Source organism: Triturus cristatus, chromosome 2_1 (genome assembly GCF_964204655.1).
Source record: "Triturus cristatus chromosome 2_1, aTriCri1.1, whole genome shotgun sequence".
In the NCBI taxonomy this organism is placed as follows: domain Eukaryota; kingdom Metazoa; phylum Chordata; class Amphibia; order Caudata; family Salamandridae; genus Triturus; species Triturus cristatus.
The window spans coordinates 546,197,300-546,223,556 of NC_140581.1; positions in this window are offsets into that span (position 1 = coordinate 546,197,300).

Here is a 26,257-nt window from a genome sequence, read left to right on the forward strand (position 1 = left end):
GTACGCTTTGTCATTGAATGCAATGAGGTCTGACACGGGTGACTATCATGCATATGCATCAGGCATGGTCCGAGACAGGCGTACTCCTTGGCCATTGAATCGTATGGAAACGGGTGCATGTGTACATTCAAAATATGCTTTGTACAGTCAGTTGAACGAGCCGTGCGCACCCATTGGCTCTGGACTGTCATGGAGACGGATGCAGATTCAAAAGTTGTTCGAGTTGTGCACTGGAAATTCAGTTGGATGCCTACAACAATGTTGCAATTTCAAGTGTTCCATGAAGGTGAAGATTTGAACGAGGCGGAAGGCGTGTACGAGTCGTACTTTTAAATGGATTGGCCAGATTCATAGAATGCAACCGTGTTGGACCTATCACTTTAGACACATGGCTCAGTTTCTGCCTCTGCTGGCTGCCCCCAGGGAGCTCACTTGCCTGCACTACATGCTACTGGACCACATCCCTGCTACCACTGCTGCTGTCTCTGCATCCTCTGGCTCCTGCTATGGCACGTACTCTGGAGAGGGCCCCAGCCTTCACTGAGGAGGAGAACCAGGCCCTTCTGGACGGGCTCCTTCCCAAGTACAGAAAACTCTATGGGAAACCAGGGGAGCAGGTGAGTGTGCAGTCCACTGCCTTCCTAATTATGCATGTTGTCTGACTAGCAGTACTAGCAGTGTGTACACCAGTGGCAAGCAGTCTCAATGACTACTTTCATCCCCCAAAGTGTGTAAGTACATGCAATGAATAGTTTTCCTGCTGCTACAGTGCATTATTGCAAGCTCAAACTATCCAGGCATTGTTAACATGTTAGACATGCATGTGCTTTTGCAATCCCCATGGTTGCACTACCTGTGTAATTTATTGCCCTTTGTGATGATGACATGTCTATCCAAATGTGTGCTGCAGCAATCTGGGGCATGTGTGTTAATGTACTTTTCACTTTGTCCTCTTCACAGGTTGATGCCCACCAGAAGCAGGAGATCTGGCTGACCATCGCCCGGGTTGTTCGTTCTGTGGGGGTCTACAAGCGCCGGATCCGCAACTGCCAGAAGAGGTGGGAGGACCTTCGGGGCTGGACCCAGAGGATAGCTAGAGTCCAGCTGAAGCTGTCACCTCCACGCAGGAGAGGTGGACACCGGACCCTGACTCCCCACATGCTCCGGATCCTGGCAGTGGTCTTCCCGGACCTGGATAGGCAGCTGAAGGCCAGACAGCAGCAGGAAGGGTGTGGAAATATGGATTTTTCTGGTCAGTTATGTCCCCTATCTTGGACCCCAACGGTTCTATGTGCATGTTACAAGTACATGTATGTTTCCTCCAGTTCCAGTTATGAAGACGCAAATACATGTGCGTCCACCGTTAACATGTCCTCTGTTGATCCGCCATGAATGGGCCGGATATTCCATTCCTAAGTACGAAAGGCCACCGCCTTTATATGGTTCACTTATGCCATTTTTACAGTCCAGGCAAGTAGGCCCTGATTCTGTCATCGAACTCTTCTTGCTTTCTGTCTTTGAAGCTCCAGTTCGAGCCTGCATCTGTGACCATGAACTTTGTCTCATTCTCTGCGCGGCTCACGAAGCCTGACATCAGCTTGCTGCCTGCCAAGAACTGTATTTCACCTTCGAAAATTATCTGCTCCGCTCCCTGCCCAATGCATTCCTGTCTAGTAGCTTAAGTAAACATTCTTCCAGCTACCAAGCAAAGGCCCGACTTCTCTGTCTTCATACAAGTAATTCATAGCCCTGTTACTATAGAAGATTCCGCCCTCGCATCTAGTGTAGACACTTAGACGCTTGTACACGCACTAACAGTCAGTATAGTCAGTATAGAATAAGATTCTACTCTAAGAGACCTCTCTTTTGGATAACATAGTTCTTTAAACATAGGATGTTAGATATGATTTGGGATTAGGTTGACTTGACCCTCCAGACTTCTGTCGCCACATGTAGAGCTAAATGTCAAGTCTCCTTCACCCCCTAGTTGCACGTCAATCACACGTCATACTGCTGCGCGCGCATATCTGCCAAGTATTTCTGCTGACATTGCGAAATTCTTTCATGTAACCACCCTCTTATGACATCACATCTGATGACGTTCTTTCATCACTCCCAGTTACGCCTATTTTTGCTACGTATGAATATATTATCACCACTATCAATTGTTACGCCTCTTGTATTGGCCTCACTGTAATGCCTATTGTATAAAAGTAATTGATTGTCAATAACGTATGTACTTCACTTCCTGAACCTTCGTGGTGATGGAACCTGGAGCAACCGATTATAATCGACCATTGGAATAAAGCCCATTCAGAACCTCTAATACCACGGATTCTGCCTCTTATTTACTGAGCTATTTTTATTATGTTTCTGTATCAAATTAAGTCCCGGTAATTAAATTATTTACCACATGAATGGCGCCCGAACAGGGACACTTTCTCATCTCACGCGCCGGCGGTGCGTTGCAGGCCCGGTCTCCTGCCACAGCTGGACGGACAATAACGCGTACCAGCAGGATTTCCTGTATCTCCCTCCGGTCAAGCGGGGGCGACTGAGGCTGCGATCAACACCCAGACGAGGCGGTGAGAAGTGCGAAGTATCCCGACCAGAGCCTAGCTGGGAGAGCAAGATCCGAGGTATACAGAGGCCCACCAGTTTCCGAAGTCCCAAGTCGAGTCCAGTGTCCGAAGCGTTCGAGTCGAGTCCAGTCCGGTTCAAGTTCAGTCCAGTTTCTGAGGCCTTCCGTTTCCGAGCTACCCGGTGAGTACCATTACTGGGGAGGCGTTCTGGCGTGCACATAAGTTGTGCCGGTCCAGACGGATTTGGGTACACAAATCCGGTCTGCACTGTTTCAGCAGTGTATCTGTACTGTTTTGCAGTATATCTAGTATATCAAGTATATAAATTCAGAATAATTCAGTTCAAGTCGAGTATTATGTTTAGTGATTAAGTTTTCTTTAGATCGTCATCATTATTGTTGCTCAGTTAAATGTTAAATGTTAAATGTTTTTTTGTACATTCTGCATATTGTGGTATGAATGACTGTTCATTATTGTGATCACTGTATTAAGTTTGTTCAAGATCAAGTATCAGATCAGTTCTCAATATGCCGCTCTTTTCGAAATTAAGACAGATCACAACTAGAAAAGGGGTACTCGAAGAAGCTGTTCCTATTCCTCCTAGGGACACTCCAGGGTACTTCATGTATCATAAACACGGCTTAGACGCTATATTATTTCTTGATTTATGGGTAGACTACACTAAGGAATTACCAGAAAGTCAGAGGTGGCCCGTAGCGGGGACCTGGGATGCAGAGTGCATCGTGAAAGTAGAGGAAGAATTATGGAAAAAGAAAGCTAGACAATCACAGAAAGACGCCATTGAATTATGGCGTAAAGAATCATATAGACGTACAGAAAAAGCACGTAGACAGGAAGAGAAGAGTAAAGAGAATTCCAATGAAGTCCGAGAAAATCTATTAATTGAAGAAGGTGCACGAGTGAAATCAGAACAAGTAGACAGACAAAGAAATGCCCTTATGAATGGTATGTATCCCCTTCTGGCCGAAGGATTACCTAAGGCTACTCCAGGGATACCAAAAGACTTGCCAACCCCATTATTTCCAATAAAGGTACATCCTAAGGGGCATCCTAGAACCGCAGAAGATGTTTTTCTTTCCTCATATTTAGATGACGCAGCTCCCGAGTATGCTAATCCCGCCCCACATAGACCGCCTGCCAGGGAGGTTCAACGCCAAGATCCAGTACCCGTATCCCTACAGCAACAAGTTCTGACACAAGTTCCGGCAAGCACATCTGTTTCTGCATCTGTTCCTACAGCTACTTCTATAGCTGTATCCACACCTATAGTTGCTGTATCACGTTCAACGAATCCTTTCACACCCGATACCCCAGACGGGGCTACCGGAGGTGCTACCAATATCTTTTCTACGCCACCTAGAATAAATAAACTTACTTTTCAAGAGTCAGCACATTCACGTACCCCTAAACTCATAAATGCCCGTACGCTTAAGGAACTTCTTATAGATTGTAGATATGACCCTGTGCCCGGAAAAGAGGACGAAATGACCCTAGCATCATTACGTATCAGACGAGCCGCAGTGTATTTAGGGAAATTACCAGGAATGACTGCACATCTAGATAATATATACCATTTTGTCCAAACCGGGCGAGATTCTGAATGTATTAACAGAGCTATGGAATACCAGAAAGTGGAAATACAGGGGGAACTGTTGCGTTTCCTCATAAATTGTGTGATCAGAAATCAAGACCGACCGGGGGTAGACCCGGAAGCAATGCAGATTCTTACCAGATGGAGCCAGAATATATCAGAAGGGAGACATGATAAGCAAAACTGTATAATAGCCATGTGCCGAAAGATCCGTAAAGAAATAGAACGCCTACACGAAGAAAGATTAGCGGTAGACCAGTTCGAACAAAGCGAGGAAGAAGCATCAGGACTGCCCACAGGACAGTCAGAAACTATAGCCTATGTAGGTAGAGGAAGATCTTGTAATAGTACTAGATGTCCTACTGAACCGATACGTCCGATATGTCAAGAAAATAACAGGAATTTTCAAACACCAATAATAAATATAAGGTCTAACGAGCACTCATTCCAAGCAGCTGATAAATTACTCCGAGAACGAAGGGGTTATCATTTTCTCGATTCTATGGATGAACAAGAATTAGCCAGGTCAGCTGTCCATTGGGTTGACAGTCCCGGGAAGTATAGTGATGATACAGTAGCACACACATTTTTGAATCTCACCCCAGATGAACAGCGTTTAGCTGGGATTTATATGATTCAACAACTTCTTATACTATATAAAAGCCAACATTCAGATCCTGGTCCCTTACCTGATATATTGACCGAATTACTCACGAATAGATGGAGAGGTTCAGGTACTAAGCATAAAGGTCATTATGTGTCTAGAGACATGGATCCCCGATTGCAGACTTTACCTACACATCTATGGGCACAAGGCCCTACTGATGTTGGTTGTATGAATATTACACCATATCGAGTCACACTAAAGGCAGGAGTGGTACTACCACGAATGCGACAATACAAGTTACCACCAGATGCTGTAGTGGCTTTACTGCGAATCATTGACGAACTCATTGCCCAAAGAGTGGTTGTAGAAACAGACTCCAATGTATGTAATTCACCGATAATTCCGATCCTCAAACGAACAGATCCGAAGGCCCCGCCAGTATATCGATTGGTTATTGATCTGCGCGAATTAAACAAGTGCATTGTGCCACAATTCCCTGTGGTCCCCGATATCTCATCATTACTGACAGCTATTGATTCCGAAGCAACATTCTTTACTGTAATTGATCTCAAAAATGCCTTTTTCAGCGTCCCAATAGATCCGGAAAGCCAATATTTGTTCGGATTTAGTTTAAATGGACGTAGCTTTAAATTCTCACGCGCACCTCAAGGATTTACAGAAAGCCCCAGCATCTATAGCCAAGCACTGAAACGAGAACTCGACAGTATCCACATGCCAGTTAACACTGCCTTGCTTCAATATGTCGATGATCTGCTGATCACCGCTAGAAGCGAACCCGAATGTGAGAAAGCATCACTGACAGTTTTACAATTTCTAGCCGAAAAGGGGCACAAGGTGTCCCCTTCTAAGCTGCAATTCTGTGTCCAGCGAGTTGTTTATCTTGGACACTCGCTGTCCAAGGAGGGAAGGCAGCTTACACCCGACCGCATTCAGTTAATAGCTAACATGCCAATACCCAAGACACAAAAGGAGGTACGGGCTTTCATAGGCCTCACTTCATATTGTAGGCAGTGGATCCCTCAGTATGCATTTCTAGCAAAACCACTCATTCAGTTGACAACACAGGAGGCAGCCACATCGACTGTTCTCCCTTGGACTCAGGAACATACACAAGCTTTTGAAAGCTTAAAGAAAGCTCTATGCCAAGCACCTGTTTTAGCAACACCATGTTACAGTAAACAGTTTACACTCTTTATTACAGAACGCGAAGGTACTGCCTTGTCAGTACTCACACAGGAACAAGCAGGAGCACACAAACCATGTGCTTATTTTTCTAGTACATTAGATCCCGTAGCTCAGGCTCTGCCTGCGTGTCTGAAATCAGTGGCAGCGACAGCTTTAGCAATCAGACAAAGCGATGCCATAGTGTTAGGACATCCATTGACAGTACAAGTACCACATGCAGTGGAGGTTCTTGTGAATCGAACGCAAACACAACATTTGACTATAGCAAGACTTACAGGGTATGAACTAACACTGTTTCAGCCACATATAGAAATCAGACGTTGTAACACATTGAATCCTGCCACACTTTTACCTGTAAATGGAACAGACCCACTAGCCCATGACTGTATTGATGTTATTACAATCACGACGAAACCCAGACAAGACTTGACAGATGTCCCATTGTCAGACCCAGACCTGACGTTGTATGTAGATGGTTCATGTATGAGAACAAGTACAGGAGAGTTAGTGGCCGCTTACGCAGTCACAACAGATACTGAAATCATTGAAACAAATTGCATAAATACCTTGTCCGCTCAAGCAGCAGAGCTCGTCGCTCTGACGCAAGCCTGTATTCAAGCCACAAATAAAAAAGTCAACATATACACTGATTCACGTTATGCATTCGGAGTCGTACATGACTTCGGCGTGCTGTGGCGAGAGAGAGGTTATTTAACTTCTCACGGTGCCCACATTCAGCACGGACCCCTCATTCATGCCTTATTAGATGCAATACATTTACCCATTGCAATATCGATTATGAAATGCAAAGCACATACGAAAGTTACTGATATCATTTCTCAAGGCAATGATTTAGCTGATAGAACAGCTAAACAGACTGCTCAAACTCAAACATCCGACATGACAAAGACAATAGTCCCGACGCCAACACATTGTATGACGGTTAAAGATCCTACTCTTGACGTAATTGATATACAGACACATGCTACACCAGAAGAAATAAAGAAATGGACTGAATTAGGAGGGATCCAAACGGATCAAGGATGGTTGATGAAGGAAAAGTCTGTGTGGTTCCTTCCTGATTCAATGGTCCAAGTCATTATTAACACTATCCATAGTCCAGCGCATCTAGGAGAGAAAGCTATGCTAGACAGCATTCAACATATTTGGTTCAACAAGCATTTACGAGCTGCAGCCAAACAAAAGGTTCGTACCTGTCTGATCTGTTGCCAGTTCAACCCAGGAAAAAGCGTTCCCGTAGAACAGGGTGGATTTCAGCCTCCTGATCACCCTTTTGAAGTCCTCCAGATGGATTATATCCAGATGGAACGATGTAGAGGATTCAAATATGTTCTCGTAGTTGTGTGTGCTCTTTCCCGTTGGACGGAGGCATACCCGGTTTCAGATTACACTGCCCCGACTACTGCCAAACAGTTGGTTCGAGAATTCTTCCCACGATACGGTTTACCACGTGTTGTTCACTCAGATAACGGCCAGCCGTTCTCATCCGAATTAATGAAACACGTTTCACTTTTGTTAGGCTATCAGTGGAAATTCCACTGTGTCCGACACCCCGAAGCAGCAGGTCTCGTAGAAAGACATAATCAGACTCTGAAAATAAGATTATCCAAAATATGCAGAGAGAAAGGTGTCGACTGGGTAGTAGCATTACCAGTTGCACTCTTTTACACAAGAATGGTAGCACACTCTCGAACAGGGCTATCCCCGTATGAAGTGATCTTCGGCAGACCACCAAATATGTGGGGGACGCCTATACCACGCAAAATAACTGATATTGACTGTAACATGCTGACAGATTACTTGGCTTCCTTGATGTCTGCACTACAATCTTGTCGTTCACAGGTAGCTGCAGCTTTTCCTGACAACACTGAGGTGAAACCCCATGACGTGGTTCCGGGAGACTTGGTCCTCGTGAGGAACTTTGATCGAAAGACTCAGCTGGAACCTAGGTGGAGGTCACCTCAGCTGGTGTTGCTCACAACAAGAACAGCCGTGAAGATCGAAGGCAGAAAAGGATGGATTCATTCAAGTCATATCAAGAAATTTCATGGACTGAAATCAGATGTGAATACCACACCTTGTGTGTCTTCACCCATTGACTCAAAACTTCCTTTTGTGGAAAAAAGTGATTCCGAACATTATAAATTAAAACTCAGGCCCAATCAGTCGAGCAATTTGATTGTTTAAGTCCTCTCCAAGGTGAAGCGGTTGAATTGTCTCTGACATGTATCCCTTGGACCTGAATAGAGAAAGCACCCGAAAAATGTTGAAACGACAGGCGTGCTGTAAATCACTGCGTAGTCATTGCATAGTGACGTTATTAATTTTATTTTTCTCAAGTCTTTTAATAATTACTGCAAGTATATTGTTGCACATATATTATCCTATTTCTAGACATGTTTACAATATTACTGCTGAACATTCTTTTAGTGAATTACCTCCGCTTGAATTGTCATACAGATTTGCGCTGCGCAATAACACTTTTATTAGTATGTTACATCTTTCCCATCAGGTTAGCAATGCTACAAATTGTTGGATATGTGGCCGACTCCCTCCCTATCAGAACTATAAAGGAATTCTACCTCTTTTTCCATACCCGTTCACACACAACGGCTCCTGTGGAGCATGGTTTAGCTTAATTAATTCTCTGGATTCGAATTCCGCAGTTTATCAAGATAACTGGGTATGGGGAAATTTGAATTTAGTTTTACTTAAGGTCTGCTATCCTAACAAGGAGGGACTTCCCAAAAGAACAGGAACTGATCTAGAAAATGAAGTATATGGATTAGGTAATTTTACGCTTAATCTTATGATCCTAAATGTCGAATCCGAAGCTACTCCAATTTTGCCCGTTATGTCAATATTTCCAGTAAAAGGTGAATTATGTGTAAGAAAGAATGGTTCCATACATATGGGCCATAGTAGATGCACCACTGTAGTGGAATTTAGTGATCAAGGCAAGTCTACATTTAGAGCTTCCCGCCATTCCTATTTTATATGTGGTCGGACGGCATATGTACGTTTGCCTCTAGATTGGGATGGTACCTGCTACATTGGATTCCTTTTACCACCTGTTTTCCTAGCTCCTCCTGATTATCACAGAAATACTCATTTAGTACACAATAGAGAAAGGAGAGATCTCCCAATAGTCGATTACACTGAAACGGCATGGGAAAAATACACAGATTTCAATAAAGGTCTCTTTCCCTATATAGGTACCGTTACTAATAGTACGCTGATACGTAGATTGACTAGAACCCTTGAAGCAGTAGTGAACGAAACTATTTCCGCCTTAGGCAATTTAACAGAAGAGCAGTCTGCTATGCGGATTGTTGTGCTTCAAAATCGTCTTATCCTTGACGTCATCCTGGCCGATAGGGGCGGAGCTTGTAGGGTCATCGGATCAAGCTGTTGCATATTCATACCAGAAAATTCGCCATCTGTATATAAAGCCATAACCCGCCTTCATAAGATTGTAAGCCAGATACACCAGAATCCAGGCACCTGGACTTGGTCCGGTTGGTTTTGGAGCGTGTTATCAGCCTGGGGATGGAGAGTTCTATCCTTCCTAGGTATTGGCCTTCTCATATTATTCAGTTGCTGCTTATGCCTGCAATGTGGACCAGCGATTTGTGGTCTGTGTGCCACATCGTGCATTCCACATCAAGATTTTCATTCAAGATCCCGGAAGAAGAAAGAAGAACAAATGATGCTATATGAACAGATCAATGGATTAATGAAGATTGATATCTCTTGACGGGCAAGTAGGGGACAAGGAGGGAATGTGGAAATATGGATTTTTCTGGTCAGTTATGTCCCCTATCTTGGACCCCAACGGTTCTATGTGCATGTTACAAGTACATGTATGTTTCCTCCAGTTCCAGTTATGAAGACGCAAATACATGTGCGTCCACCGTTAACATGTCCTCTGTTGATCCGCCATGAATGGGCCGGATATTCCATTCCTAAGTACGAAAGGCCACCGCCTTTATATGGTTCACTTATGCCATTTTTACAGTCCAGGCAAGTAGGCCCTGATTCTGTCATCGAACTCTTCTTGCTTTCTGTCTTTGAAGCTCCAGTTCGAGCCTGCATCTGTGACCATGAACTTTGTCTCATTCTCTGCGCGGCTCACGAAGCCTGACATCAGCTTGCTGCCTGCCAAGAACTGTATTTCACCTTCGAAAATTATCTGCTCCGCTCCCTGCCCAATGCATTCCTGTCTAGTAGCTTAAGTAAACATTCTTCCAGCTACCAAGCAAAGGCCCGACTTCTCTGTCTTCATACAAGTAATTCATAGCCCTGTTACTATGGAAGATTCCGCCCTCGCATCTAGTGTAGACACTTAGACGCTTGTACACGCACTAACAGTCAGTATAGTCAGTATAGAATAAGATTCTACTCTAAGAGACCTCTCTTTTGGATAACATAGTTCTTTAAACATAGGATGTTAGATATGATTTGGGATTAGGTTGACTTGACCCTCCAGACTTCTGTCGCCACATGTAGAGCTAAATGTCAAGTCTCCTTCACCCCCTAGTTGCACGTCAATCACACGTCATACTGCTGCGCGCGCATATCTGCCAAGTATTTCTGCTGACATTGCGAAATTCTTTCATGTAACCACCCTCTTATGACATCACATCTGATGACGTTCTTTCATCACTCCCAGTTACGCCTATTTTTGCTACGTATGAATATATTATCACCACTATCAATTGTTACGCCTCTTGTATTGGCCTCACTGTAATGCCTATTGTATAAAAGTAATTGATTGTCAATAACGTATGTACTTCACTTCCTGAACCTTCGTGGTGATGGAACCTGGAGCAACCGATTATAATCGACCATTGGAATAAAGCCCATTCAGAACCTCTAATACCACGGATTCTGCCTCTTATTTACTGAGCTATTTTTATTATGTTTCTGTATCAAATTAAGTCCCGGTAATTAAATTATTTACCACAAGGGGGTGAGTCCATGTCTGATCTGTGTACTATGTCTGACATGCAAATAGCAGTCTTTTGTCCTGCTCACACTTCCAAGTTACGTAGCTCTTGTAGTCCCAAACTCAGGTCCCTCATTTGTGTGATGCAACCTCCTCATCTGTTCCACAGGTGTGGCCGCCCCTCAAATCTGTTGCTTGTGTCACTCGGGCACTGTGTCCCTGCAGTCAGCTATGCTTCATGTACCGGTCAGCAGGAGTTCCCGTGAATCAGTTGTGTGTTTCATGGGTGGGTCAATTGTTTACACAATGCCTGAGATCTGACATGTGATCTGTGTGTGCCCTTGAGATGTGTACCAATTGCTGGTCTGACTCACATCATGTGGCTGGGGTATTCCAAACAAACCCATGTAGCAGGGGATTCCAATTTAGGGGCCTCAGGAGTATGAATAGCAAGTATGTCTCACTTGCTTAGCCACCTGACTACTGTCCAAGGCCAAACACTGTTCCACTTAGTCCTGGACAGTCATGCCACGTCAAGGGCATTTACAAGCACTCTGTAATCCCACTCCTGATTATGAAATTGCAGGTTGTGCTCAGTGATATGTGCCCTCAGGTGTCTGCCTCTGTGTCATTAGGGTGTGGAGGGATTGTGATCATCTGACAGCGCACAATGGTGTATGCAACAGTGTCCTTCATGCAGCTGGGTTACATGCATGGCAGACTGTGATGTGTTAATGTACAGGGATTTGTGTTTGCTGAGACTCATATGAATGATTTGCATGATGTGGGGTCTTCTGGGTCCTGGATATGTTGTTTGCATGGGATGGGCAAGTGTGCCGGTCATCTGCAGAGTTAGCTTTACCCCTGAGCTAGGATTGTGAGTCAGTGCATAATGTCTGGATGCCCTGCCCCTGTGACAGGAGACAGTGTTGACTGACCTTCAGGGCATACCAGTGCCATGGTATTTAACTTGCTATGAGTGAGCCTGCATTGTGTTCAAGTGTGCACCATGCACCACATTGTGGCATTGCCCATCAGGACAGGAGTACATCATAGTGTGTGTTGCTGGCATGCATCACAAGCATGTGGAATGAGTCTCTGCCCATCCCTTCACCCGGACACCTGTACTGAGTCAGTAGCAAGAGATGTGCTGTGTGTATAGTGATATACTCCTACATGTTCACTTGCATGTACAACTGATGTGTGGGTGGTGCATGTTGGCACATTGGGGTGTTAGCATCCAACATGCAACGGCCATATGTGTGAAAGTCAAGGAGGGATATGTGTGCCATGGTTGATGTTGAGGATGACAATTGTCTTATCCTAAACAGTGTTGGCACTTTGAGCTGTGTTCAGCTGATGATGCCAGGGCTTGCCCTGTGATGTGATGTACTCACTGTGGTGTGTGCAGTCGGTGCAGGTGACTGATGTTGTTCTGTTACTTCCTATTCCTATCCAGATACATCCACGGCCACAGGAGGGGACAGCTCCACGGACCAGGAGGAGCCACAGAGCCTTACAGGGACAGAAGGAGAGAAGTCGGGTGGACCCCGTGGCACGGAGGGCGAGTTGAGCCACACAGAGGAGTCGTCAGCACCATCCCCCCCAGCTGAGGGCCACAGCAGCTCTGAGGATGACTCCCTTGTGGAGGGGGGTGTCAGCAGCCACCAAACCCCAGCTAGTGAGGCTGTCCCCACTGCTGCCACCACCACCAGCACTACCACCACCCCCTCCCATCGGCTCCCGTCCCAGAGGTCCCTGTGGGCTCCTGTGTTCGTGAGCATGTCTCCTTCGTGCCAGGCACCGCACCCCCTGCCCCTGTGTCCTCTGCTGCCCTGAGTGAGGAGTCTGTGGTCTTACTTCGACAGATCCATGTAGGGCAGACGTCGATGCTAAAGGTCCTCCATGCACACATAGGTCTGTTAACACAACTGGTGTCATTCATGGAGGGCATTTCCTCGGGAATGTCTGCCCTACAGTGGACCAATCAGTCCGTGGCCTCCTCCCTGATGGCAGCAGTGTCCTTCCTCCAACAGTCCCGTACCCCTCCTACCCCTGCACCACCCACGATTCCTAGCACACTACCTGTCCCAAGCAGAGAAACCCCAAAACCAAGGTCTAGACGTGCACACAAGCAAGCGCAGGGGACTGATTCCACACTCACAGGGGCTGGTTTGTTGACACACACACAGTCATCCACAACCACTCTGCAGTCCTCCGAGACCTCTCCCTCCAAGCCCCCTTCCCTTGCCTCACCTGCAACCTCATCCCCCCAGAAACTCTTCCTCTGTGACCTTGGCCTCTTCCCCACCGACCCTGCAGATCCTGATTACAAGGGGAAGTCCCCACACACAGAAGGGAGTGCCCCTCACACCCGGACACCCTCCCCCAGGTGCAGTCAGACCGAGACACCCACCTGCAAGTCCCCCCGGCGCCAGAAGAGAAGGACCCCCCCGCCACCACGCAGCTCCAAGGCAAAGTCTCCATCCTCCATCCCCCAGGCCACCACTCCAGAGATTCCCCCGCCACTGCCTGCCCCGGGTTCCCCCACACACAGATACACCATCCCCAAAATGCTAAGGCCATCCCCCCAGCACTTGCTGCTCCACACCTGGTCAGACAGTTGGTGCCACTGATGTGGGGACCGTGTCCCCCCCTGCCCTGCCGACCTCACCTGTCCCCCATTCCGCTCCCATGGATGTAGGCACTGCTTTGGAGTCCACGATCACCCCGTCTGACTTGGGCACTGCAGTGGTGAGCCAATCCACTCCATCTGACCTGACCACTGGAGTTGTGCCGGCACCCACCCCATCTGACTTGTGCCCCACAGTTGTGACAGCATCCACCACTTCAGTCAGCTCCACTGCAGTTGCAAGTGTCTCGCCTGCATCCCCCACCTCTTCCCTGCCTCCTTCTGCTGCGCCCTGATCCTGTCCCTGCGGTGCCTGGCCTGCCCCCATGTATGCCACTCCGAGGGGATGACCCCGGCCCTTAGCAGTGCAGGCATGCAAGGTGTGACAGTTGTCACTCTAGTTCACTCCTTGGCATTTGGACGTGGACTGGCCATTGGCCTTTTGTTTGAACAGACGTTTAGATTTTCATATACTGAATTTGTCACTCCTTTGCATTTGGACATGGACTGGCCATTGGCCTTTTGTTAGAACAGACATTTCACTTTTAATAAGCTGAGTAAAGCTTTTTTCTTTATCCCTGTGAACTTGATTTAGCTGTACATTATGTTGATGTTGTTTTACATGCCCTTGCACCTGTAATGCTTGGTTTACAATGTTGAATACTGATGTGTTGATGTGAGGTACTCCCTGTGGTCCATGTGATATGTATCCTATTCTGGTGTGTATCCATGTCACCTTTTGCAGCTACCTGGGTGTGTCAGGATCAACTATTTGTTAACATCCCCCTGTGAGCATTTCATTGGCATGGTCACATCTGTGGCTTGCACCCTGCACATATGATGTGCTTCCCATTGTCCAATTTGTCACTTCCACTTACTTTGTGCTCATCAACACTGGACCTACAGGTGTGGGCATCATTGTAATAGGAGCAACTGGGGCCTCTGTGCAACTTGCTAGATATATGTTTTGGGTATGTGCAGATGATGTAGGGGAGACTCACGTACCCAGGCTGTTGTGACCAGAGCCTTCATTGTGTGGTAACTGATGGCTGACTGACCAAGTGTTCTGCAGACATGAGTGGGACTTGCGGTGAATATGTTTGGCACAGCTGGGCTCCCACAGGAGTTGTGTCCCCTCAAGTAAGTGTGTTGTCCAGTGTGTGTTGTATGAGCATGTGTGCGTGTCCACATCCCTGTTCATACACAGTCAGTGTTCTCTTGATATGTTCCTGTTGTTTATGCTTGCTGAGTGGTTTTGGGTTCATCCCACTACTTTTCCAATGTGCTACCAGATGTGTGGGTGCATGACACACTACTGTTAATTGGTGTATCATCGTTGGGATTTGTCAGTTCTGAGTGGTGATGATGTTGTCAGACACAGATGGGACACAGTCAGGGTTCCTCAATGCACTTGTTTGTTCGCAATATCATGTAGTTGTCCCTAGGTCGTAGTTTTCAGTGATTGAGACATTTGTATGTGTGTGTGACTGCTCCCACTTGTTGGGTTCACGGCTGCGATGCTGGCAGGTGTCAGCATGTGTGTCTGGTGTTTCTCCTTGGCATCTGCATTGTCCTGGGACTGTGGCAGGGATTCTGAAGGTTACAGGAGCTCTGAGGTCATGGCCATGTCCCGCATACTGTGCAGTATGTCTGTCATTCCCCAGGGTTGTAAACTGTCCTTGCGTGATGTGTCTGTGTACCTTAGTTCATCCCAACATTCCTGTGTTTGTCATGGGTGCATGTGCTATGTCACCTGTCCATGTGGGCTTCACAGATACACAATGTTGCAGTTCAGGGTGTGTGGTGTTGAGGGTGGACTGATGTGAATTTTTGCATGGATGGTCCCCTAGCTCCCGTTTGTCCATGGATGAGGGGCCATGCTGAGTGATTTGTGCTTGTGTATGTGTGATGTACGTTTGTGGTACAGGACACATATCTGGGTTTCCCAGTCTGTACGTCATCTGCCTTTATAATCACAGTGGAGGTGTCATGCATGCTTGTGTCACCCCACTATCTGGTCCCTGGGGGTAGTGGTGTTGTGTGTCAGTCTCTTGCTGTGTTAGTTGGTGTTCATTCTAGCTTGTTGTTGTGATCTGTACAGGATGACACTTGTAGCCATGTTGTAGGTTTCAAAGCCTTCTTTATTGTACCAGTTCCAGATCACTCCAGACAAGGTTCATCCACGTACCAGCTTCATCATTAGCCTATCTTAGGCCCTTGTTACAGCCCATATGTCAGCCCATGTAACAGCCCATATCACTGCCCCACCAGGAGCAGCCTGCCTAGCTGCTCAGCCCATCTCCAACTGTCATCACTCACCCACACAGGCACCCAGGCATTCCATTCATCACAGTCACACCAACATTCCGTTACCATCTCTCACTCTGGCTGAGCAGCTAGGAAGACCTAGGCTAATTACAATTAAGTAAAACTCAGGATATAACACTTGTGTCACATGTGTCTGTTGTGCTCCCTCTCATCTCCCAATGCCTGATTGCCCACTGAGGGTGTCCCAATGATGGTTTACTTTTGTATGGCACTGTGTCCGCATCTGTGTCACTGTGGTTCAGCCCCCCTCATGTGTTGTGTAGTTGCCTGGGGATACTGAGACACACACACACATGTTGTGTCCGATGTGCAGTGTGAGTTTGCCTGTTTGTGTTTGTGCATCTGCACCAGTGCATTGGTATTGCTGTTGTGGGCCTTTGTCTGGATGCTGTTTCTGTGATTTTGCATGCTGTCCCTGTGAGTCATTTCACATCATTGTGCACATTCATCCTGGTTGTTGGGTGCCATTGCTGGCATGGAATGTGAGTTTGTGAGCTGACACCTACAGTCTACACATGTTGTTTTGATTGGTGTGTCTATTTTCGAGATGTGTGCATGCTTGGTGATGGTCACTTCTGCTGTTGTGTCATTGTACGCTGTATGCATTGTCAGCCCCCATGTGTGGTGCTTGTCTGTACATGGCCGAGAGTGTGTTATGTTTTCACAGCACTGTTAGCCTCACCACATCTCTGTGTGTATGGGACACAACCACTAGTTTGCCCCAGAAGAGTTTGATGTGTTGGGAGCAGGGATCATACATGCTGTTTGTTATTTGCAGCTTTGACTATGATGACACTTACCTTTTGGTCACTGTGATGAGGGGGGTTTGGTCCCCATCACCACAATGCTCCACATCTGCTGCATTTTGTGAGCCCCCACTTAACTTCTGTTCTACACAGTGAGGGGGTGTTCTTTTTACATTGCCACAGTGCTATGGTGATGCTTGCCTTGTGTATGTCACACTCATGTGTTGGTCACACACGTGCTGTTACTTACATTGTATGCTCATAGCCATAATCACTGTTGTGGGCATTTGTCACAGACTACACACTGTTGTCATGATGTTATGGGGGATGTATTTTGCGGACATACCTGATGTTGGAGTATGCTGGATATGTTGCGCATCACCCATCCTATGGCTGGGGGTGGCAGGGGTGATGGGCAACAGGTCCTCTGTGAGTGGGGGTGGCAGGGGTGATGGGCAACAGGTCCCCTGTGAGTGGGGGTGGCAAGGATGATGGGCAACATAAGCCCTATGGCTGGGGGTGGCAGGGGTGATGGGCAACAGGTCCCCTGTGAGTGGGGGTGGCAGGGGTGATGGGCAATATAAGCCCTAAGACTGGGGGTGGCAGGGGTGATGGGCAACAGGTCCCCTGTGAGTGGGGGTGGCAGGGGTGATGGGCAACAGGTCCCCTGTGAGTGGGGGTGGCAGGGGTGATGGGCAATATAAGCCCTATGGCTGGGGGTGGCAGGGGTGATGGGCAACAGGTCCCCTGTGAGTCGGGGTGGCAGGGGTGATGGGCAACAGGTCCCCTGTGAGTGGGGGTGGCAGGGATGATGGGCAACAGGTCCCCTGTGAGTGGGGGTGGCAGGGGTGATGGGCTATATAAGCCCTATGGCTGGGGGTGGCAGGGATGATGGGCAACAGGTCCCCTGTGAGTGGGGGTGGCAGGGGTGATGGGCAACAGGTCCCCTGTGAGTGGGGGTGGCCGGGGTGATGGGCTATATAATCCCTATGGCTGGGGGTGGCAGGGGTGATGGGCAACAGGTCCCCTGTGAGTGGGGGTGGCAGGGGTGATGGGCAACAGGTCCCCTGTGATTGGGGCTGGCAGGGGTGATGGGCTTTATAAGTCCTATGGCTGGGGGTTTCAGGGGTGATGGGCAACTTAAGCCCTATGGCTGGGGGTGGCAGGGGTGATGGGCAACAGGTCCCCTGTGAGTGGGGGTGGCAGGGGTGATGGGCAACAGGTCCCCTGTGAGTTGGGGTGGCAGGGGTGATGGGCTATATAAGTCCTATGGCTGGGGGTGGCAGGGGTGATGGGCAACAGATCCCCTGTGAGTGGGGGTGGCAGGGGTGATGGGCAACAGGTCCCCTGTGAGTGGGGGTGGCAGGGGTGATGGGCTATATAAGCCCTATGGCTGGGGGTGGCAGGGGTGATGGGCACATAAGCCCTATGGCTGGGGTGATAGGGGTGATGGGCAACAGGTCCCCTGTGAGTGGGGGTGGCAGGGGTGATGGGCTATATAAGGCCTATGGCTGGGGGTGGCAGGGGTGATGGGCAACATACGCCCTGTGGCTGGGGGTGGCAGGGGTGATGGGCAACAGATCCCCTCTGAGTGGGGGTGGCAGGGGTGATGGGCTATATAAGGCCTATGGCTGGGGGTGGCAGGGGTGATGGGCAACATAAGCCCTATGGCTTTGGGTGCAGGGGTGATGGGCAACAGGTCCCCTGTGAGTGGGTGTGGCAGGGGTGATGGGCTATATAAGCCCTATGGCTGGGGGTGGCAGGGGTGATGGGCAACAGGTTCCCTGTGAGTGGGGGTGGCAGGGGTGATGGGCAACAGGTCCCCTGTGAGTGGGGGTGGCAGGGGTGATGGGCTATATAATCCCTATGGCTGGGGGTGGCAGGGGTGATGGGCAACAGGTCCCCTGTGAGTGGGGGTGGCAGGGGTGATGGGCAACAGGTCCCCTGTGAGTGGGGGTGGCAGGGGTGATGGGCTTTATAAGTCCTATGGCTGGGGGTTTCAGGGGTGATGGGCAACTTAAGCCCTATGGCTGGGGGTGGCAGGGGTGATGGGCAACAGGTCCCCTGTGAGTGGGGGTGGCAGGGGTGATGGGCAACAGGTCCCCTGTGAGTTGGGGTGGCAGGGGTGATGGGCTATATAAGTCCTATGGCTGGGGGTGGCAGGGGTGATGGGCAACAGATCCCCTGTGAGTGTTGGTGGCAGGGGTGATGGGCAACAGGTCCCCTGTGAGTGGGGGTGGCAGGGGTGATGGGCTATATAAGCCCTATGGCTGGGGGTGGCAGGGGTGATGGGCACATAAGCCCTATGGCTGGGGTGACAGGGGTGATGGGCAACAGGTCCCCTGTGAGTGGGGGTGGCAGGGGTGATGGGCTATATAAGTCCTATGGCTGGGGGTGGCAGGGGTGATGGGCAACAGATCCCCTGTGAGTGGGGGTGGCAGGGGTGATGGGCAACAGGTCCCCTGTGAGTGGGGGTGGCAGGGGTGATGGGCTATATAAGCCCTATGGCTGGGGGTGGCAGGGGTGATGGGCACATAAGCCCTATGGCTGGGGTGACAGGGGTGATGGGCAACAGGTCCCCTGTGAGTGGGGGTGGCAGGGGTGATGGGCTATATAAGGCCTATGGCTGGGGGTGGCAGGGGTGATGGGCAACATAAGCCCTGTGGCTGGGGGTGGCAGGGGTGATGGGCAACAGATCCCCTCTGAGTGGGGGTGGCAGGGGTGATGGGCAACATAAGCCCTATGGCTGTGGGTGCAGGGGTGATGGGCAACAGGTCCCCTGTGAGTGGGGGTGGCAGGGGTGATGGGCTATATAAGCCCTATGGCTGGGGGTGGCAGGGGTGATGGGCAACAGGTCCCCTGTGAGTGGGGGTGGCAGGGGTGATGGGCAACAGGTCCCCGTGAGTGGGGGTGGCAGGGGTGATGGGCTATATAAGCCCTATGGCTGGGGGTGGCAGGGGTGATGGGCAACATAAGCCCTATGGCTGGGGGTGGCAGTAGTGATGGGCAACAGATCCACTATGGGTGGGGGTGTTTGTGGTGCTGGCCATGCAACCCCTATGGTGGGCTGTTGTTAGTGGCCAGGATGTGGATCCCCTGTGTGTGTGTGTGCCAATTTGAGTGTATGTGTTGTTTGTTTGTTTTGTAGGTGTCTGACTTACCGCCTGCGCCGTCGACGTCGGTCTCTGATCCGGTCATAGATGTAGAGTACTGGTATGACCTGCGCGATGGGATTCATGATGTGTTTGTGTCGTACACGCTGCTTGTTGCTCCGTCTCGTACCCGCTGCAAGCTGCTCCGTCTCGTAGCCGTGTATTGAGTTGTGGCGCGAATCGTAGCTGATATGCTTGTTTTCCGGATGCTGTGATGTTCAGTGCGTGATGACCCGTCCGGCGCGTAGGAAGTACGCATCGTACTTGTCATGCCAGAAACTGCTATGGATACTGCTTCCGGGCGACTCGGTTCATCTTTAGGAGTTACGGCTCGAACGGAGAATGGGGCTTGATTCACAGCCTACGTGTCGGTCATGTTTTTGGCAGTTATGCGCATCGTACTTCCTCTACAGGACGGACCGGCTCCGGGTACGTGTCGGTCCCACGGTAAGGCTACGGACAGCTGTCCGACCGGCCTTCGGAATCTGCCCCTCTCTGTACAATGGTTTGATAGAGATCAGGGTGTGTATAATATTCTCACTACCACAGATAGAGTAATCTCACAGTTACACGCACATACATTCATCATACGCTAGGGCCCATTTCACTAACATACGCTCAAATACTCTACCAGCAATAAACCTGTGGAAAGAAAACTCCTAGTCACCCTGCATCTATATCGAGGTCGATAAGACCTGGTTATTGTGACTGTCCGTAAACATAATCTATACAACCTATACGGCAATAATCAAAATATAATACACAATAATTGACAAGAAATATTATCCAACACCATGTTCAAATTATATTGCTTTATCTAAAATTAGTCAAAATGGAAATCAAGCAGAATAAATCATTTTTCTCATAGTTACCTATTCTAGCTAAATGTCAGAACGGGTCAGGACAAGTCTCTCGGTAAAGTCTCTCAAGACGAAGTCCCTTCAGCATCAATCCTCAGCAACGCAGATTCGGTACGCGGCAAAGGCAAATGGCAAGTGGCAAGAAACCTCTCTAGGCTAACAATTCTTATAATGAATCGAACAAAGAAAGATACATAAAAAAAGTTGTAATGTCCGCTGGACCGCTGAGCAGAGCGAGAAGGAAAGGATGTAACATTGCTACATTCGAAAATCTCCGCTCAGGAAAAATCACAAAATAAAGACTACGGAACAGGAACCAAGAATCACAAATGTATCTTGTTAGTTCTACTTCTCCTCGGCAATGATACCAATGTTCAGAGTCTTTCTCTAAGGCTCCTTTGTTCCCCAAGGCTGCCAAGGACGTTCCATTTCACTCGAAGATTACCCAGGCTGCTGATGTCCTCACGGAAATTTTGCAAAGCAAGCAAGGACTGTGGTCAGCTGACTTCAGGACCATTTTCAGCAGGGCTCTCTTCCATCACAGTTTTCTACTTTCAAATCGAGGCCAGGCTTACAAAATCGGCCATCTTTGACTAGGCCACCATAGGCCACAATAGACCATCTTAATTAAAAGAAACAAAAACAACGTTACCGCAGCATAGTGATTAAACAGTGTTAACCCCACTAATACCCTTATGTGTATGCATCTATCTAGCACTTGCAACATAGAAAAGCATTAATTCGGAAAGCGTTTTGTGCTCAAAAATAAACAGCACATAGCAACGTTTAAACATGAAAACACGCACGTTATTGTTAAACAGCACATTTATGCGCACCCACGTGTAACTCTCTCTTATTAGGACAAACGGATTGATTAATATAAACATACTTGCACAAGAAAAATAATTAATTACTAGTTATTAATAAATTAGTATGACAAATAGACATGCCAGAGCTTCAAAAACCAACGAATTTTCAAACAGAAAACTCTGCTCCAGCAAGCCCCCCTTTGGTGATTTTATCACCAAATAAACCCAAAAAAAAAATTTCGTGAAAATTTAGTCCCATTTTAGGAGAAATCGGAAATGTCTTTTTCCCCTTACACAACATTACACACCAGTCACTCTTTCATCATCCCTTTTTGTCTCTAAGTAAACACTCTCCCTCAATTCTTCTAATTCAATTTCTTGAGGTTCTCTTTTCAACCTCTTGTTTTTCTTCTCTTTATTCAATTTCTTCCTCCCTCCCCTGTTTTTACAACACACACACACTAATCTTATTATCAATAAAGCAACAATTATACAAGTTAAAGGAAACAATATTTTACCTATAATAGTACTACCTATTTTTGCAATAAAATCCTTAACAGCTATCATTTTATTAGCTATTTTAGTCCATAAATTCTCAGCCTCAAGTGGTACTAATTCTTCATGCAAATCAGTAATATTTTTGATATAGACCTTCAGGTCTTTGCTTTCGTCTGGAATGTAAGTGCAACAATGTTGAACTTTCAGCATTCCACAGACTCCACCCTCCTTGGCCAATAGAATATCAAGGGCAAGTCGATTTTGCATAGACATGGCACGTACGGCACTTAATTCCGTATTCACCAAAAGAAACCCTCCAGCGGTATTTGTCGATAAGCGATCAACCACTGTGGACAGTTTCCGAATTCCATAAGCATTCAAAGAAATTCCCACTGCTGGAATTAAAACTCCAAAAATATCACCCACTATTTCAGACCAAGTTTCTCTCTTAAAACGCATTAGTAAATTAATATGTTCTACATCTGTTATTTTATCTATATGAAAAATCTTTGGAAAAACCAGGCCCACATAACACGTGCCATACCAATGGTCAGGCAACTTGTAATAAGCCTTGTTCCCACAAACATAGTATACTCCTGGAAAAATTGTATCTTCTCCACCTCTGAAACCCCAACCTGTTGCAATGAAGTATGTATCATGGCACTCACTAGTCCCAACAAAATATGTATCATATTGGGATTTCTTTCTTGTAATGCAAAGTTTACCCTTCTGTGGTGCATCTAAAGCTAAAGTTGGACTAGCCCCATTCTTCAACTCTTTTCCCATCTCAATGTCCCAAATTGTCTCACTCACTTTATATTTCCCTGCTTTCTCCTGCATGTTCAATCTTCTTTCCTCTACTATATCCAGGAAAGCTTTCTCCTCTCCTTTCAGACTGCAAGTTAAATTATTCTTAAAAATGTAATCTAATGTTAATCCTTTTTCTTCAATAAAAATTTCACCAAAAGTGTTAGCTTCCTTAGATGGATTCAGCTCTTTGTTCATTGGCAAATGCCCAAAAATACTATCTCTGTTAGACATCTTATAATCTACTTTCCCCAACAAATAAAAAACACTACTTAAAATACTACAAGAAATACCATATGTAGCTGGTAAATGATGATAAGTAACACCCTCTGAAACAGATGCAGGTAATTGCATACAAACGTAGCAATCCCTCACTTCCATTGTTTTCACATATTCATATAACAATTTTGAAAAAACATTACTAGAAAAGTTATTAATTGACCTATCTTTGTGTATGTAAGTATTACTAATTCTAATTGGAACTATTTTTTGCGAATTCTTCTCTACATTTGTCACATTCTCTGTATGCATTTCAAACTCAACTTTAAAAGTAACTAATAAAACTAAAACACCCCATAGAAGCATTAATAATCCAGTACAGCAGCAGCACATTCTACACCACCTTTTAAAGAAGGCACATCTATTTCGATTATCCTCTATGTTAGCCATTTTACTACTTTAGTTTAACCTCCACTACTCCCTCCACTACTGAAATTGGAACTCTTAAATTCTTCAGCAATTCTTTCCAAATGATCCTTTCGTTCACTCAATCCAAATGAATCCTTCCTTTATTCAGTTTGGATACTTGTCATCCTTCACTTCAATTTCTTCAACATCAAATTGTATTAGATCTCCAACATCAAAATCCTCAGTACTCGACTCTTCTCCAATGTCAGTCAAGAGTACTTTCAGAATTTCACCAGTATCTTCCTCAACCACTTCTCTCAAGATCTCTTCCGGATTATCTCGAGTCACTGTTTCTTCTTTTCCTCCTTCAGACAGTGCCACATAAGACCATTCCGGTGATCTGTACTTTTGGTTGGGTCTTCTTACTCTTTTTATTTCTACTGGTTCTTTTGACTCCTTTGATTCTTCTCCTTCAGCTTTTGAACTTTGACTCGATACTTCATTCACTTGTTCAGCTTTTGATGTACTTGCTCTTATTATTTTGTATCTCAGCCTCTTAACTCTGTTGTTAGGCCAACGATCTCCTTTTATCACCTTTTTCTGCTTTATTTCTTTATTACTTCTTTCTCCAATCCAAGTTCTCTTTCTCAGAACTCGACCCTCTGTTTGTTCATTCTCATCATAAAATTCTGCTTCAAGTGCCTTCTGTTTTTGTTTTCTAGCAGTTTTCTTCTTTTCCACAGATTCTTTCACCACTGTTTGAGATTTCCCTACTTCTGTCCCTCCTCGAGTCTCCGACACGCAATCTTCTTGCTGTCTACTTGTCCCTTCACCTAGCTCATCAAGAATGTTCCCAACTCTGCTCCAGCAGGTTCACCTCACAAGATGGCCATCTCGTTGAAATGTGAATAACACAGCAGCTTGCAAGAGGAATCCAAGCAGTATGAGTGCCGCTGCTTAGAAGGGAAGATATTAGGCACAGTGAACGAGTTCCTATGGCTGTGATGCTCTTGTTCACATCTTGGCACATTCTATTGTGTTTGACACACAGCAAGAAAACCACTCTACTCTGCAGCCTTCCAGTACACACCAGCAAGGAGGAAGTGCTACTGTGATGGCTCTGTGGTACTGGGCAGAGCTTTCGCCTGCTGCTGAAGAAAACGTGGGGGTGCAGCGCTGGCATTGCCGGTTTCGATGCCTTACTGCCCTCCTCCTCTTCCATATCGCTTACTGCAGGCTCTAGGCAGTGGTAATGCAGCTAAGGCTCGAACAGCAGGCACATACCTTATTTGCATGGTTGCTTCACTTGCAGAGCTCAAGTCATCACAACCTGGGGTAGGAAGTGCCAACCTAGAGATCAGGGCAGCCAGTATTTAGATATACGGATAAAATGAGACTATTAGGATTAAAGTGGCTTTGGGGTTAGAGTGGGGGCAGCACGTGACACATATTAGAATAAGCATGCAGCACTTCTATTGGTAGTGTTGAGGGTAAGACTGAAGACATTTAGGATTTGCAGTAAAACACTGCTTGAGTAACAATAACACAAATTAACAGTATTGAGGTGATCATGTTAAGTGTGTATGCCAACGGTACAAAGACATTATTGTGCTGTGGTATTCAAGGGCTGTGTTGCGTGGGAATGAAAGGTACGAAGAAACATCCAAAGTGTGTATAACTGAAGGTTTATTCTCAAATCAGCAAGAACCCTCTGGCCACAGGTCCGCACTCCATGAAATCACAACTGCATCTAGCAATGTACGGTTGCCGATGCCATGGAGAAGGAACGTGCCCATGAGCTCTGTATGTTGCATGGCATACAAATATAAACAGCACGCGGGCCCCGTGTGTTAACACAGTACAAATAATACTATTGTGCCTGACCAGGCTAGCGATGTGAACAGACGATCACCTGCATGGTCCTGCATGTGAACATCTGATTAATGCCATGCTACATCATCCCTTTTTTAATAAACACCAAAAAGTTGCAATTTTAATATACATCTAAATACTTAAACCTAGATGGCATGAAAACATTGCGTGCAGCTCTGGAGTCAATGGGAATGTAATCATCATGGCAATCTCCACGAATATCATCGTTTGCAATATCAGCGGACCTTTCACCAGCAACATCAGCATCAGCAACATTTTCTGAAACCTGAGGTTGTACAAAGGCTGAAGACAAAATATCAGTTTCCAAAAGATCATTTCCCAAATCAAACCAACTTTCAGGTTCCAACTTTTTATATGTACAAGTGTCATGTGCTTGTTCAGGTGTTAATTTCATGAAATCTCTTTTACTCCACCATCTTTTATCTTGTGACAAAACAGAACCTTTAGATACTTTTCAACTTGAATAGGCTCGGAGAATACAGATTCTCCCTGTTTTACCTTTTTAGGATGTTTGATGAGAACCCAGTCATTTATATCAAATTCAACACACTTTACACCATGAGTGGTATCATAATACAGCTTCTGTCTCAGTTGTGCATCTTCAACTCTCTCTGTTTGACCAAATTGGCCATATTACAAAAGCAAGATTTACCTTTAGGCAATCAGTCCATTAACCAATCAAGAAACACCTCTGACTTAGGGATTCTTTTCCTTAATAGTAAAAAAGGAGACACACCCATAGTGGAGTGTGGGGTAAGATGATATGTCCACACCTTTTGTTTAAGGACAACATCAACTGGTACTCCAGTTGCCAAAGTGGATTGCGCACCCACTTTCAAAAATCTGTTTAGGCTCTCAGCTAACCCATTGGAAGTTGGAGAACATAACAAAGTCTTTAATTTGTGATGAAAGAAAGTGTGTACCATTGT